This window comes from Physeter macrocephalus, chromosome 6, assembly GCF_002837175.3.
Source record: "Physeter macrocephalus isolate SW-GA chromosome 6, ASM283717v5, whole genome shotgun sequence".
NCBI classification, from domain to species: Eukaryota; Metazoa; Chordata; class Mammalia; order Artiodactyla; family Physeteridae; genus Physeter; species Physeter macrocephalus.
In genome coordinates this window covers 65,047,411-65,062,410 of record NC_041219.1, presented here as the reverse complement: position 1 = coordinate 65,062,410, position 15,000 = coordinate 65,047,411, and positions in this window count along the sequence as shown.

Sequence of the window (15,000 nt, the reverse complement as noted above, 5' to 3'; positions counted from 1 at the left end):
GAGTGTAAAATATGCAAGAGGGGGCTTTCCTGGTGGCTCAGTGGTTGAGAGTCCGCCTGCTGATGCAGGGGACATGGGTTCATGTCCCGGTCCGGGAAGATCCCACATTCCGCGGAGCAGCTAGGCCCATGAGCCATGGCCACTGAGCCTGTGCATCCGGAGCCTGTGCTCCGCAATGGGAGGGGCCACAACAGTGAGAGGCCCAGTATAAGTCCCTGGTACTACAGACTATGACTCAAGCGTGTATAAGAGCTGCATTGCTAAGAGCCAGCTAGAGGAGTAAAAGGGCCAAATCTTGAAGGGCTTTTATGCCAACTAAGGTATTTATCCTAACAGTAATGAGGCATCATGAAATACTTTTAAAGCAAATTTTTGATAGATTACTCTAGTGGAAGTGTGAAGAAAGAACTGGAGAGAAACAAGACTGAATGCACAAAGACCAGTTGGAATAATATAATTTAGAGTAATTTTAGGAGGAATTAGAGGATTATTTGCACCTTTCCCTAAACCACAGAGTCTAGCATCCCCCTACTATAAGATTGTAATGGACTTCCACTCTACGTTTTCAACCTGTTAAGCATAGCCTCCCCATACCTTTATTCACTTGGTCCTGGAATTCTTTTCAGCTGTCTCCAAAATGATACATAAAATCCATGTTTTTCTAAGTATTTGTTTGCTGCTGGACACTGGAAAGATGCACAAATACCAATATGTCTAGGAAAGTCCAGTGGTAGAGTATCACAAAATCCCAAGAGCTCACAGCAGGAGATAAGAGTCTATTCCTATAAAAGTCACATGTTTCCAGGACAAGGTGATTTATGTCACAATTTTTGAAATTGCTAATTTCTTGTGGCTCACTTAGGTTTTGAAAAAACGAACTCCTTTGAGGTAGGCCTGATGCATCAGATTACCTGTCTCACATGTGTCATCTTAGCTGCATGAAGATACTAAAATCAATCAAGTTAATCCATGTCAGACTGGTCTTTTTCTTATTTTAAGTTACTTGAAGATGCCCCAAAATCACAATAATTCATAAGAATCCTGGTTTTGGTAACAAATTACAATGATTCTGGCGAGAGATATTGGTGACCTGAATTTAGGCAGTGAAAAATGGGGATGGACAATGATTTAAGGGGTAACAATATAGGATGGTTACTTGAAGATGTATTAGATCTAGGGATAAGGAAGATGCAATGACTCATTCTTATGTTCATTTATCCATTCAACAAATATTTAATTAGTGCTGAAATAGGAGTGCTTAAATACTGAGGCCAGATTGTATGCTGAGGCTTGACATACAATGGTAAAATACGGATATGGTCCTTGCCTTCTAGAACTTCTATTCTAGCTGGGGAAGAGGACAGTGGAGGAGAAGGGAGCAGAAAGAAAACAATAAATTAATAAAAAGAACCAAAAAAAAAAAGATACCTGAATCATTTTAATTGATGCCAGGAGGGAAAATAAAAGGATATTGTAAACAAGAATCACTTGGAAAGAGACTACTTTATAAACTCAAGTACAAACCCTCAGAGGAGATGATGGAGCTGAGATCTGAAGAATGAGGAGGGAATACCCATGCAATGAGACAGAGGAAGAGTGTTCAGAGCAGATTTCTAAGATCCTAAAGGGGGAAAGAAATTGATATAACTGATGCACAGAAAAGTGGCTGGGGAGACTAGAACATAGTGAGCAAGGGGGAAAGTAATGTTAGATGATGTTAAAAGATCAAGGTGGAAGTAATCGGGTAGATCTTTCTAGTTTTATAAGCCACAGTAAGGACTTTGAAGTTTTTATAATAGCAGAGCTACTGGAGCAAAAAAAAAAAAAAAAAAACACACGATTAATTTACCTTTTGAAAAGATTACTCTGATATCTGTGGATAGACTGCTTTGGAAGGGAGCAGTAACAGAAGTCAAGTTAGAAAGCTCTTGCAGGAGACCAGGAAAGAGATGAAGGTGGTGGTGGCACAGATGAAGTCAAAAGATCCCAGATATATGTTAGTATTAGAATGATGTGAAGGTCTAAGGTGTGAAGGAAAAAAGGAATTAAGCAGAATTAGGTTTCTCCATTTATTGAGAAGGCAAAGACTAGAGAGGGAATCAGTGGAAAGCAAGATCCAAAGTTCTATTTGGGTCATGTAGTTTGAAATTCCCAACAGACATCATCTGTGGAAGTTAGGTAGGAAGTTGGTTATATGAGTGTGGAGCAGAGAGGAGAGTTAGGGCCTAGAGGTAGAGATCAGGGAGTCATCAACAAACAGAATACTTGAAGCCAAAGGGCTGAATGAGAGATTGGTTCAAGATGGCAGAATAGAAGGACATGCTCTCACTCCCTCTTGTGAGAACACCAGAATCACATCTAACTGCAGAACAGTCATTGACAGGAAGACACTGGAACTCACCAAAAAGGATACCCCACATCCATATATAAAGGAGAAGCCACAATGAGACTGTAGGAGGGGTGCAATCACAATAAAATCAAATCCCATAACTGCTGGGTGGGTGACTCACAAACTGGAGATCACTTGTACCACAGACGTCCACCCACTGCAGTGAAAATTCTGAACCCCACGTCAGGCTTCTGAACCTGGGGGTCCAGCAATGGGAGAAGGAATTCCTAGAGAATCAGACTTTGGAGGCTAGTGGGATTTGATTGCAGGACTTCAATAGGACTGGGGGAAACAGAGATTCCACTCTTGGAGGGCACACACAAAGTAGTGTGCTCATCGGGACCCAGGGGAAGGAGCAGTGACACCAGGGGACACTGAACCAGACCTACCTTCTAGTGTTGAGGGTCTCCTGCAGAGGCAGGGGCTAGCTCTGTCTCACCGTGAGGACAAGGACACTGGCAGCAGAAGTTCTGGGAAGTACTCCTTGGTGTGAGCCCTCCCAGAGTCCACCATTAGCCCCATCAAAGAGTCGTGGTAGCCTCCAATGTTGGGTTGCCTCAGGCCAAACACCCAACAGAGAGGGAACCCAGCCCCCCCTATCAGCAGTAAAGTGGATTAAAGTTTTACTGAGCTCTGCCCACCAGAGCAACAGCCAGCTCTACCCACCACCATTCCCTCCCATCAGGACACTTGCACAAGCCTCTTAGACAGCCTCATACACAAGAGGGCAGACAACAGAAGCAAGAAGAACTACAATCCTGCAGCCTGTGGAACAAAAACCACATTCACAGAAAGATAGACAAGATGAAAAGGCAGAGGGCTATGTACCAGATGAAGGAACAAGATAAACCCCAGAAAAAAAAACAAAATGAAGTGGAGATAGGCAACCTTCCAGGAAAACAATTCAGAATAATGATAGTGAAGATGATCCAGGACCTCGGAAAAAGAATGGAAGAAAAGATGGAGAAGATGTAAGAAAAGTTTACCAAAGACCTAGAAGAATTAAAGAACAAACAAACTGAGATGAACAATACAATAGCTGAAATGAAACTACACTAGAAGGAATCAATAGAAGAATAACTAAGGCAGAAGAATGGAAAAGTGACCTGGAAGACCGAATGGTGGAATTCACTGCTGCGGAACAGAATAAAGAATAAAGACTGAAAAGAAATGAAGAGAGCCTAAGAGACCTCTGGGACAACATTAAATGCAAAAGCATTCACATTATAGGGGTCGCAGAAGGAGAAGAGAGAGAGAAATGACTCAAGAAAATATGTGAAGAGATTATAGTCAAAAACTTCCCTAACATGGGAAAGGAAATACCCACCCAAAACGACAAATAACATACAAGGGAACTCCCATAAGGTTAACAGCTAATTTCTCAGCAGAAACTCTACAAGCCAGAAGGGAGTGGCATGATATATTTAAAGTGATGAAAGGGAAGAACCTACAACCAAGATTACTCTACCCAGCAAGGATCTCATTCAGATTCGATGGAGAAATCAAAAGCTTTATAGACAAGCAAATCTAAGAGAATTGAGCACCACCAAACCAGCTCAACGACAAACGCTAAAGGAATTTCTCTAAGTGGGAAACACAAGAGAAGAAAAGGACCTACAAAAACAAACCCAAAACAGTTTAGAAAATGGTAATAGGAACATTCATATCAATAATTACCTTAAACGTGAATGGACTAAATGCTCCAATCAAAAGACACAAGCTTGCTGAATGTATACAAAAACAAAACCCATATATATGCTGTCTACAAGAGACCCACTTCAGACGATCAAGGGATCAATCCACGAAGAAGATATAGTAAATATATATGCACCCAACATAGGAGCACCTCAATACATAAGGCAACTGCTAACAGCTATAAAATAGGAAATCGACAGTAACACAATAATAGTGGGAGACTTTAACACCTCACTTACACTAATGGACAGATCATCCAAAGTGAAAATAAATAAGGAAACAAGCTTTAAATGACACAATAGACCTGATAGATTTAATTGATATTTAAAGACATTCCATCCCAAAACAGCAGATTAAACTTTCTTCTCAAGTGTGCACGGAACATTCTCCAGTATAGATCACATCTTGGGTCACAAATCAAGCCTCAGTAAATTTAAGAAAATTGAAATCAAAACAAACATCTTTTCTGACCACAATGTGATGAGATTAGAAATCAATTACAGGGAAAAAAACATAAAAAACACAAACACATGGAGGCTAAACAATATGCTATAAATAGCCAAGAGATCATAAAGGAAATCAAAAAATACCTAGAGACAAATGACAATGAAAACACGACATCCAAAATCTATGGGATGCAGCAAAAGCAGTTCTAAGATGTCAGTTTAGAGCTATACAAGCCTACTTCAAGAAACAAGAAAAATCTCAAATAAACAACCTAACCTTACACCTAAAAGAATTAGAGAAAGAAGAACAAACAAAACCCAAAGTTAGCAGAAGGAAAGAACTCATAAAGATCAGAGCAGAAATAAATGAAATAGAAACAAAGAAAACAAAAGCAAGGATCTATAAAACTAAAAGCTGGTTCTTTGAGAAGATAAACAAAATTGATAAACCATTAGCCAGACTCATCAAGAAAAAGAGGGAGAGGACACAAATCAATAAAATTATAAATGAAAAAGGAGAAGTTACAACAGACACCACAGACATACAAAGCATCCTAAGAGACTACTGCAAGCAACTCTATGCCAATAAAATGGACAACCTGGAAAAAATGGACAAATACTTAGAAAGGTATAACCTTCCAAGACCAAACCAGGAAGAAATATAAAATATGAACAGACCAATCACAAGTAATGAAATTCAAACTGTGATGAAAAATCTTCCAACAAACAAAAGTCTAGGACCAGATGGCTTCACAGGTAAATTCTATAAAACACTTAGAGAAGAGCTAACACCCATCCTTCTCAAGCTCTTTCAAAAAACTGCAGAGGAAGGAACACTCCCAAACTCATTCTATGAGGCCACCATCACCCGATACCAAAACCAGACAAAGATACTACAAAAAAAGAAAATTACAGACTAATATCACTGATGAATATAGATGCAAAAATCCTCAACAAAATACTAGCAAACAGAATCCAACAACACATTTAAAGGATCATACACCATGATCACGTGGGATTTATCCCAGGGATGCAAGGATTCTTCAGATCAATCAATGTGATACACCATATTAACAAATTGAAGAATAAAAACCATATGATCATGTCAATAGATGCAGAAAAATCTTTTGACAAAATTCAACACCGATTAATGATAAAAACTCTCCAGAATGTGGGCATAGAGGGAACCACTTCAACACAACAAAGGCCATATATGACAAAGTCACAGCAAACATCATTCTCAATGGTGAAAAACTGAAACCATTTCCTCTAAGATCAGGAACAAGACAAGGATGTCCACTCTCACCACTATTATTCAACACAGTTTTAGAAGTCCTAGACACAGCAATCAGATAAAGAAATAAAAGGAATACAAATTAGAAAAGAAGAAGTAAAACTGTCGCTGTTTGCAGATGACATGATACTATACATAGAGAATTCTAAAGATGCCACCAGAAAACTACTAGAGCTAATCAATGAATTTGGTAAAGTTGCAGGATGTGAAATTAATGCACAGAAATCTCTTGCATTCCTATACACTAATGATGAAAAATCTGAAAGAGAAATTAAGGAAACACTCCCATTTACTATTGCAACAAAAAAGAATAAAATACCTAGGAATAAACCTCCCTAGGGAGACAAAAGACCTGTATGCAGAAAACTATAAGACACTGATGAAAGAAATTAAAGATGATACCAACAGACGGAGAGATATACCATGTTCTTGGATTGGAAGAATCAATATTGTGAAAATGACTATACTGCCCAAAGCAATCTACAGATTCAATGCAATCCCTATCAATTTACCAATGGCATTTTTTACAGAACTAGAACAAAAAAATCTTAAAATTTGTATGCAGGTACAAAAGACCCTGAAGAGCCAAAGCAGTCTTGAGGGCAAAAAATGGAGCTGGAGGAATCAGACTCCCTGACTTCAGACTATACTACAAAGCTACAGTAATCAAGACAATATGGTACTGGCAGAAAAGCAGAAATATAGATCAATGGAACAGGATAGAAAGCCCTGAGATAAACCCATGCACTTATGTTCAACTAATCTATGACAAAGGAGGCAAGGATATACAATGGAGAAAAGACAGTCTCATCAATAAGTGGTGCTGGGAAAACTGGACAGCTATATGTAAAAGAATGAAATTAGAACACTCCCTAGCACAATACACACAAAAAAACTCAAAATTGATTAGAAACCTAAATGTAAGACTGGACACTATAAAAGTCTTAGAGGAAAACATAAGAAGAACACACTTTGACATAAATCACAGCAAGATCTTTTTTGATCCACCTCCTAGAATAATGGAAATAAAAACAAAAATAAACAAATGGGACCTAATTAAACTTAAAAGCCCAGTTAGAATGGGCATCATCAGAAAATCTACAAACAACACACGCTGGAGAGGGTGTGGAGAAAAGGGAACCCTCTTGCACTGTTGGTGGGAATGTAAATTGATACAGCCACTACAGAGAACAGTATGGAGGTTCCTTAAAAAGCTAAAAATAGAATTACCATATGACCCAGAAATCCCACTACTGGGCATATACCCAGAGAAAATCATAATTCAAAAAGACACATGCACCCCAATGTTCACTGCAGCACTATTTACAATAGCCAGGTCACGGAAGCAACCTAAATGCCCATTGACCAAAAATGGATAAAGAAGAAGTGGTACATATATACAATGAATATTACTCAGCCATAAAAAGGAACGGAATTGGGTCATTTATAGAGACGTGGATGCATCTAGAGACTGTCATACAGAGTGAAGTAAGTCAGAAAGAGAAAAACAAATATCGTATATTAACGCTTATATGTGGAACCTAGAAAATGGTACAGATGAACCGGTTTGCAGGGCATAAATTGAGACACAGAAGTAGAGAAAAAACGTCTGGACACCACGGTTGGAAAGTGGCTGTGGTGGGGGTGGTGGTGTGATGAATTGGGCGATTGGGATTGACATGTATACACTTATGTGTATAAAATGGATGACTAATAAGAACCTGCTGTATAAAAAAATAAATAAAATAAAATTCAAAAAAAGAAGGGCTGAACCAGCCACAGGGTAGAAATAGAGAAGTGAGGCCAGAACTGAGTCTCAAAGGATTTCTATATTGATCTGTAGAATACTGGAGGAGGGTTGAAGGAGGGGCCGGTGAAAGGGTGGAGGTTGAAATCCTGGAGAGTATGCTGTCAAGGAAATCAGGGTGGAGGATGTTTCCAGAAGGATTCCATAGTCAAGAATGTCTAATACTGCTAAGGGGCAAAGACTAATGCAAACAGAGGTCTTGTTTTGTGCAATTGGGCGAATAATGATACCATTTGTCAAGAGATGGAACAAAAGAGGAGGAACAGATTTGGGATGTGTGGAGCTTCCCATTCCACAGTGCTACCCATGAGGACCTTATCCCCAAGCCTGTCATTTGTAATTCCATAACACTTTGTATTAAGCTCTATTTATTCGGTGTAACTAAAAAGTGAAGACTGCTAGATGTCATTTTATTTGCATTCATAAGTTGGGAGGAATCATACACAAGTGACCGTCAGATGGAAGATCCTGAATAAAAAGTGAGCAGAAAGTTTTCACTGGTTGGCAGGAAGGAGAAGGAAGGAGGGTGAACGGAAGAAAGAAGAAAGAAAACTAGCCTTTATTGAGTACTTAGTAGGTAACAAACACTGCTAAGTGCTTTCTATTTTAAATTAAATCACAGAGAGGTAAATATCATACAATTTTTATAAAATAAAAAACTAGAGCTCAGGGAAATTATTAACTTGGTTAATGACACATGTGTTGTAAGTGAGGAAGCAAGAGTTTGCATCAAGTTCTATCTGACTGCAAATCCTGGGCTCATTCACTTCTGTGTTGCTGCCTAGTGCTGCTGCTGCTTGAAATGACGGAACTCAGCCACACAGGAAGGTAGTGAGGGATTTGGAAGATTCCCAAGGGCAGTGTGTGCATACCACTGGGACACACTTACATGCTGCTGGCTGCCTTCATTCCCGTTTGGCATGTTCCCTGAGTGGCATCCCACTTCTCCCACCCTCATCACCAATCTCTCATCATTGCTATCATCCCCTCCCTGAGTGTCACCCACCTGCTCTGGCCCCATCTCTTTAGACTGTCTGAGAAGACGTGTGCTAGAATCAGGACTCATCAGTGAGCTAGCTGGGTGATGGTGGCTAAATTATCTCCATATAGTGGGCTTTCTTTATCTCATCTATAAGGAGATAATTATTCCTACCTCATTCTGTTTGAAAATTTATACATGAAATCATCCTCTATTCTGACTGCCATGCAGAAAGCATGAGATAGAGGTTTGAGTGTGAAAATGTGAGAGAAGATGTGGCTAATTTTCATAAATTAGCTCATGTTAATATAGGAAGAGAAGAATGAAGACCAATCTGGTCTCTTCCTTTCTTAGGTAACATTCATGTTTTTTATGTCCTGTATCTCTAACTAGATAGAAAGCAGTCATTTGAGGTCAAAGGTCATGGTTTAAAATTTATGTGTATTCTCAGAATGCCGAATACTTCATTGTGAAAACAGTGTATTTTGATTTATATTGATAAATGACTTTTGGAGAGTCTTTCTCGTCTAAAGTGATTGCATACATCCTGACCAGGTAGAAAGGAGGATTCAATTCGGTAAACCATGAGTAAAGATAAAGATAATTGATTGGTGTTGGATGCCCTGAAGCCTCCCAGAAACCATGAAGCTCATTTCAGCCTGGAAAGTAGCAACAAGAAGAAATCTTCCAATGCTCTGGACCTTAGAGGAGCTCTTGTGAAGCTCCATGTGATGAGTCATAGCCATTGAAACAGTCTCCATTGCACTGAGCGTCTCTGGCATTGAAGCAGCCTCATGGGCTTCTCTTTTGGCATCAGGAGGTGTCATTTAGATGTCTTCCCTTCTGGAACCAACACAGAAAATCCATTCTAGTGGAGGTTATTTTTTTAAAAGAAAGGCCATGCTTCAAATCATCTTCAGAACTGCAATAACTTTTGTTAGAATGAGGCACTGTATTTGGCTTTTGATTATCTGATAAGCTTGAAAAATCACTTTCTTCCTTTCTGGCTTGACACATGACCTTCAAAAAGGCAGTGTGGTGAATTACCATGATGCTCAGCCATTACAGAAAGATTAGGCTGGAGACTTATGGCAGTGCATTTACCAATTCAAAAAATAAGCAAATTGTCCTATGCATACAGTGACTAAATTTACAGAAAAAACCCACCCCTGGACAAATGCTAAATTGCCCTCTGGATGTTTGGAAACTGTAAATAGCCTACCTTGAGTTCATGTAAGTGACTGGGAAGACTGGAACAAGGAACAAAAGCTCCTCATGATTTCAATAAATAACAGTTAGAATAGCAAGCAAACGAAAACTGATTATCTTTTAAAGATGACCGTATTAAAAAAAAAAAAGGATGAACATATAACTGACAGCCTTGAAATTCATTTACAAATGTTAGTTAACAACTGAAAACTGATTTAATGTTTAAAATTTGTAATGGTTCAATTTTTAAATGCCAAATCACTGGTAAAGAGATGTTTTCAACTATATCTGAGGTAAATTATCTGTGTGCTATGCAAACAGGCAGCACATAGTATAACGGTGTTCATGAGTGGTTTGAGAATGGCAATGTAAGATTGAAGAAGACAAGAAACTTGGCACGGTCTCTTACTGTACATACGTCTCCCCTTTGCCAAATAGAGATTTACACTTACACAGAGAGAGCCTTTTTAAGGGGAAAAAAAAAAAAAAAAAGCCTCCATTTGAATTTATCTGGAAACTACACTTGCTACATAGGAAACGTTCAGTCTTATTTGTATATTTATTCATCACTATTCACATGCAGTTTTGATTCCAATCTGACCATAAACTTTCCAAACAGAACTTCTGTGTGCTGATTAAAAGTAACGACAGTGTGTTTATTAAAGTCAGCAAAGCTGTGATTCAAAAAGACACCTTACTAAAGGGTCAGGATTTTTATATTAGGAAAGAATGTCTGAAAGTATGGAAGAAATGCTACTCTTTGGATAAAGATATTCTATTGCTGTGAAAATCAGACATGAATAATTCATTTTTCATAGAATCTGCACTTCTGGCTCGTGGAAAGCCATAAGAGTTTGAAAGGCCTCCTAGGGTGAGAAGGGGCAGAATGTGTCTGCCTGAGACTCACTTTAAAGTGAACTGACCTCTTGTACCAGGGTGCAGAAAGCAACCCTTGAAACATGATCTAAAATCTCCCCCTACTTAAAAATCATTCTGAATTAATGCTGTCTATAGCTTCCAACTTTAGAAGAGCCCATATGGAATTAAAAAAACAAAGCAGACAGAGACAAGGTTTTGAAGAGTGTCCTTCAGGGTATATGGAAAAGAAAAAGGGAAAGACTTTCAAGGTATTCCAACAATTGGTTCCAATGTTTCAACTTTCAAAAAAATAAATTAAGGGCTTCCCTGGTGGCGCAGTGGTTGAGAGTCCGTCTGCCGATGCAGGGGACACGGGTTCGAGCCCTGGTCTGGGAGGATCCCACATGCCGCGGAGCAACTGGGCCCGTGAGCCACAACTACTGAGCCTGCGCGTCTCGAGTCTTTGCTCCGCAGCAAGAGAGGCCGCGATAGTGAGAGACACATGCATCGCAATGAAGAGTGGCCCCCGCTCGCCACAAGTAGAGAAAGCCCTCGCACAGAAACGAAGACCCAATGCAGCCAAAAATAAATAAATAAATAAATTTTAATTAATTAATTGATTACCATGGTAGGCCCTAGGGCCCAAAGATGAGTTAGACCTAGTCCCTGGCCTGGGAAAACTCACCATCTGGAGGAGGGGACAATCATATGAGTTTATTATGACCTAGAAGTCTAAGGATGGACATACGTACAGGTTATTAGTTGAATAAATAAGCAGGAAGTTATACCAACTTGCCCAGGCCAGGAAAAGATGGTACCTGAGCTGAGTCTGGGGCAATGAATAAGATTTCACCAGGAGATGTTGGTGTGTCCTGGAAAAAGATTAGCATTTAGAAAGATGACCCATGCAAAGACTGTTTAAGCAAAAATACTGAAAGAAAAAGCAGTGTGGTGTATTGCGGAAACGAAAAGTGCTTTGAGTGCATAAAATGTCAGTTAAGGGAGTGAATAGAGATGAGACAGGACATGTATTTAAGTAAGGGACAGGTGTTGGGGAATTTTGTAATGTTAGGTGCTTGGATTTTATCCTGCAGGAATGGGAAGCCACTGAATGTGCGCAGATGAGTGATGTGGTTCCAGCAAAGTAGAGGCAAAAATATAAGATACCCTTTTTGTCAAGATGCACCATTAATATATTAAATATAGCTCATACTTCAGTAATCCTCAGCTTTTCCTATGGACAACTCTTAAGTCATAGACCAATATTCATGGAATAAATGTTTCCTAACACTATTCTGTGCATGTAAATCTGTGTAGGAAAACAAATGAAACAGTTAAGTAAAAGTTCAAGACAACATATAATTATGTACATAATTTTTTTAAATTGTATTAAGATAGTAAATGTGATCAGAATTCCAAAAAAAGGGTTGAGACATCAGAGCAATTGGAAAAATCTTCTAAAGCAGAACTTAAATTGAACTCTTACATATGTGCACAAACATATCATCTCTCCATTTTGATTCTCCATTTCTGTTAGAGAATGTGATGCCCACCAAATATTCTATTTTCTGCCGTATGTTTCTCAGCCCCCTTGCCACTGGGGAAGACCACGTGACTACTTCCAGAAAAGACAGGGCAGCTGTGATGCTTGTCACTTTCCATCTCAGGCAGTGAAAAGTTTATGTGGAATTCCCAGGTTCCTTCTTGCCTGCCATGGAGTCTGGCAATGTCTGGAAGGCTGAGCCTCTGGCACCCTGGGTCTGGGATTGAGTACATGGAGCAGAGCCCCTCACCCTGACATCGCTCAACAAATGTATGTGGAGCCTAAGTTAAAATACACCTAGTTTATCCAAATGAAGATCCCCTTCCTTCTTTTTCCTTCCCTACCGTTTTATGCCTTTCCTAGTTTAGGCCTCTAAGGGGGCCTAATATTGTTTTTTCTTCTGCATTACAATCTCTTCCTGTGTAGGTAACACGATTTTCAGAAAATAAAGACATAAAATAAAAACAAGAACAACTACAAGGGGAAAACAATAATGCCATACCAAAAGCAAATTTTGAAAATATATTAAAAAACATTTAAAAATGTAATCCTATCTGAGAAAGACTTGGGTAATTGTTTTATCTTACTTTAAAATGTTTTCTGATTTTTCTAAAATACTCCTGCATCATTTCTATAATAAAAAAAAACCCTTTTAAAATTTAATTTTAAAAAATGATTTGGAAACTTGCCAGAAATTGGTTCCCGTGAATGCTAAACAGAAATGAAGTACTGATAGTAAAGAGAAGCAGATAAGTGTCATCTGATTTTTTTAGACTTTAAACATATGTGTGGATTCTTTTTTTAAATTAATTTTTATTGGAGTATGGTTGCTTTACAATGTTGTGTTAGCCTCCACTGTACAACAAAATGAATCAACCATACGCATACAGATATCCCCTCCCTTTGTGTGGATTCTTATTTTCAAGGTTATCCCAGTATCTGCAATTCTTTCCCCCTCTATTCTTCAGAGAACATGATCAAATACAATATTATAATATCAAGTTATAATTATTTTATAGTTTGAAATAAAATATTTAGGCCATTTCTTAGTACTGATTGCTTAGATACTGTGCTGCCTAAATCATGTTTGTACGTATTGAAAAGGAAAACATTAGTCTTGCTCATTTATTTGCTTCATTTTGCTGTTCTCCAATAAGTTTTCCATATATGGTATGCAAAAACATTCCCATAGAACTTTATATTTGACTAGGAATCTTTGATATGTAAATTATTTGCTGTTCTGTGGAAGCTAATATTCAAAGAAAAATATCTATTACATTTTCAGTTTTCACCTACTGATTTGTCTTTTGAACATATTTGTTGAATTTTTTAAGCAGTTTTGTTTTTCTAAGTTTTGAAGATATGATGAAAATATTGTGGAAAAACTAAATTAGTACACAGGGTTATGATGGAAGCTTGATTGCTTACCTGTTAAGATATTCTAATGAAATCTTTTGCAATTTAATCTCCCCTAAACTTAAATTTTCAGATTTCAATTTGAGTTAATGGCTTACTAAAACTGAAGACAATTTGTGTAGAAGAAAAAATTTTAACATGTGTAAGATGTTAAGGACCTGTAGTTGATTAAAGTAACAGTATCTTTGATGAAAATACCAATGATATTTATAGGCAACATGATGAGCATAACATTGTAAGCATAACTGATGTAGATTCCTTCTATTCTTCAATTTCATAAGTTACCTAAAACTTGAAATGTTGACTTTGATTCTTAAAGCTGGTTAGGGTGGCAACCAGGCTATAATTTACAAATGAAGCAACACTTTGCCCATTGCTCTGATTTGTTTTTATTCACACAATTTCATTCATGTTTTGTTCAATAATATTAAAGCAGAATATGTGTGTCTACTAAAATAGAGCAAGTGTTTCAAAAGAAATTTATATTCTTAAATAAAATTCTACCATATAATAAGCCAGTGAGATGGAGTAGCTTGCTAGTCCAAATTATCTCTGTAAGAAATCTGAAAGTCCTAGAAGTGCAAGTAAGGCTTATAAAGTTGTGGAGAATCTAGGCCAGACCTAAGCTGAAAGAAAATACCTTAATGATTGAAATAATGCCATTTGCAGGACCATGGATGGACCTGGAGATTATCATACTAAGTGAAATAAGTCAGACAGAGAAGAACAAATATCTTGTGATATCGCTTATATGTGCAATTAAAAAAAAATGATGCAAATGAACTTATTTACAAAACAGAAACAGACTCACAGACTTAGAGAATGAATTTATGGTTATGGGGTGGGGAAGGGTAGGGGGAGGAATAGATTGGGAGTTTGAGATTAACATGTACTCACTGCTATATTTAAAACAGATAACCAGATAAAGAAGATGTGGCACATACATACATACAACGGAATATTACTCGGCCATAAAAAGAAACGACACTGAGTTATTTGTAGTGAGGTGGATGGACCTAGAGTCTGTCATGCAGAGTGAAGTAAGTCAGAAAGAGAAAAATAAATACCGTACGCTAACATATATATGGAATCTAAAAAAAAGAAAGAAAAAAACGGTTCTGAAGAACCTAGGGGCAGGACAGGAATAAAGAGAATGGACTTGAGGACACGGGGAGGGGGAAGGGTAAGCTGGGATGAAGTGAGAGAGTGGCATGGACATATATACACTACCAAATGTAAAATAGATAGCTAGTGGGAAGCAGCCGCACAGCACAGGGAGATCAGCTTGGTGCTTTGTGACCACCTAGAGGGGTGGGATAGGGAGGATGGGAGGGAGATGCAAGAGGGAGGAGATATGGGGAGAT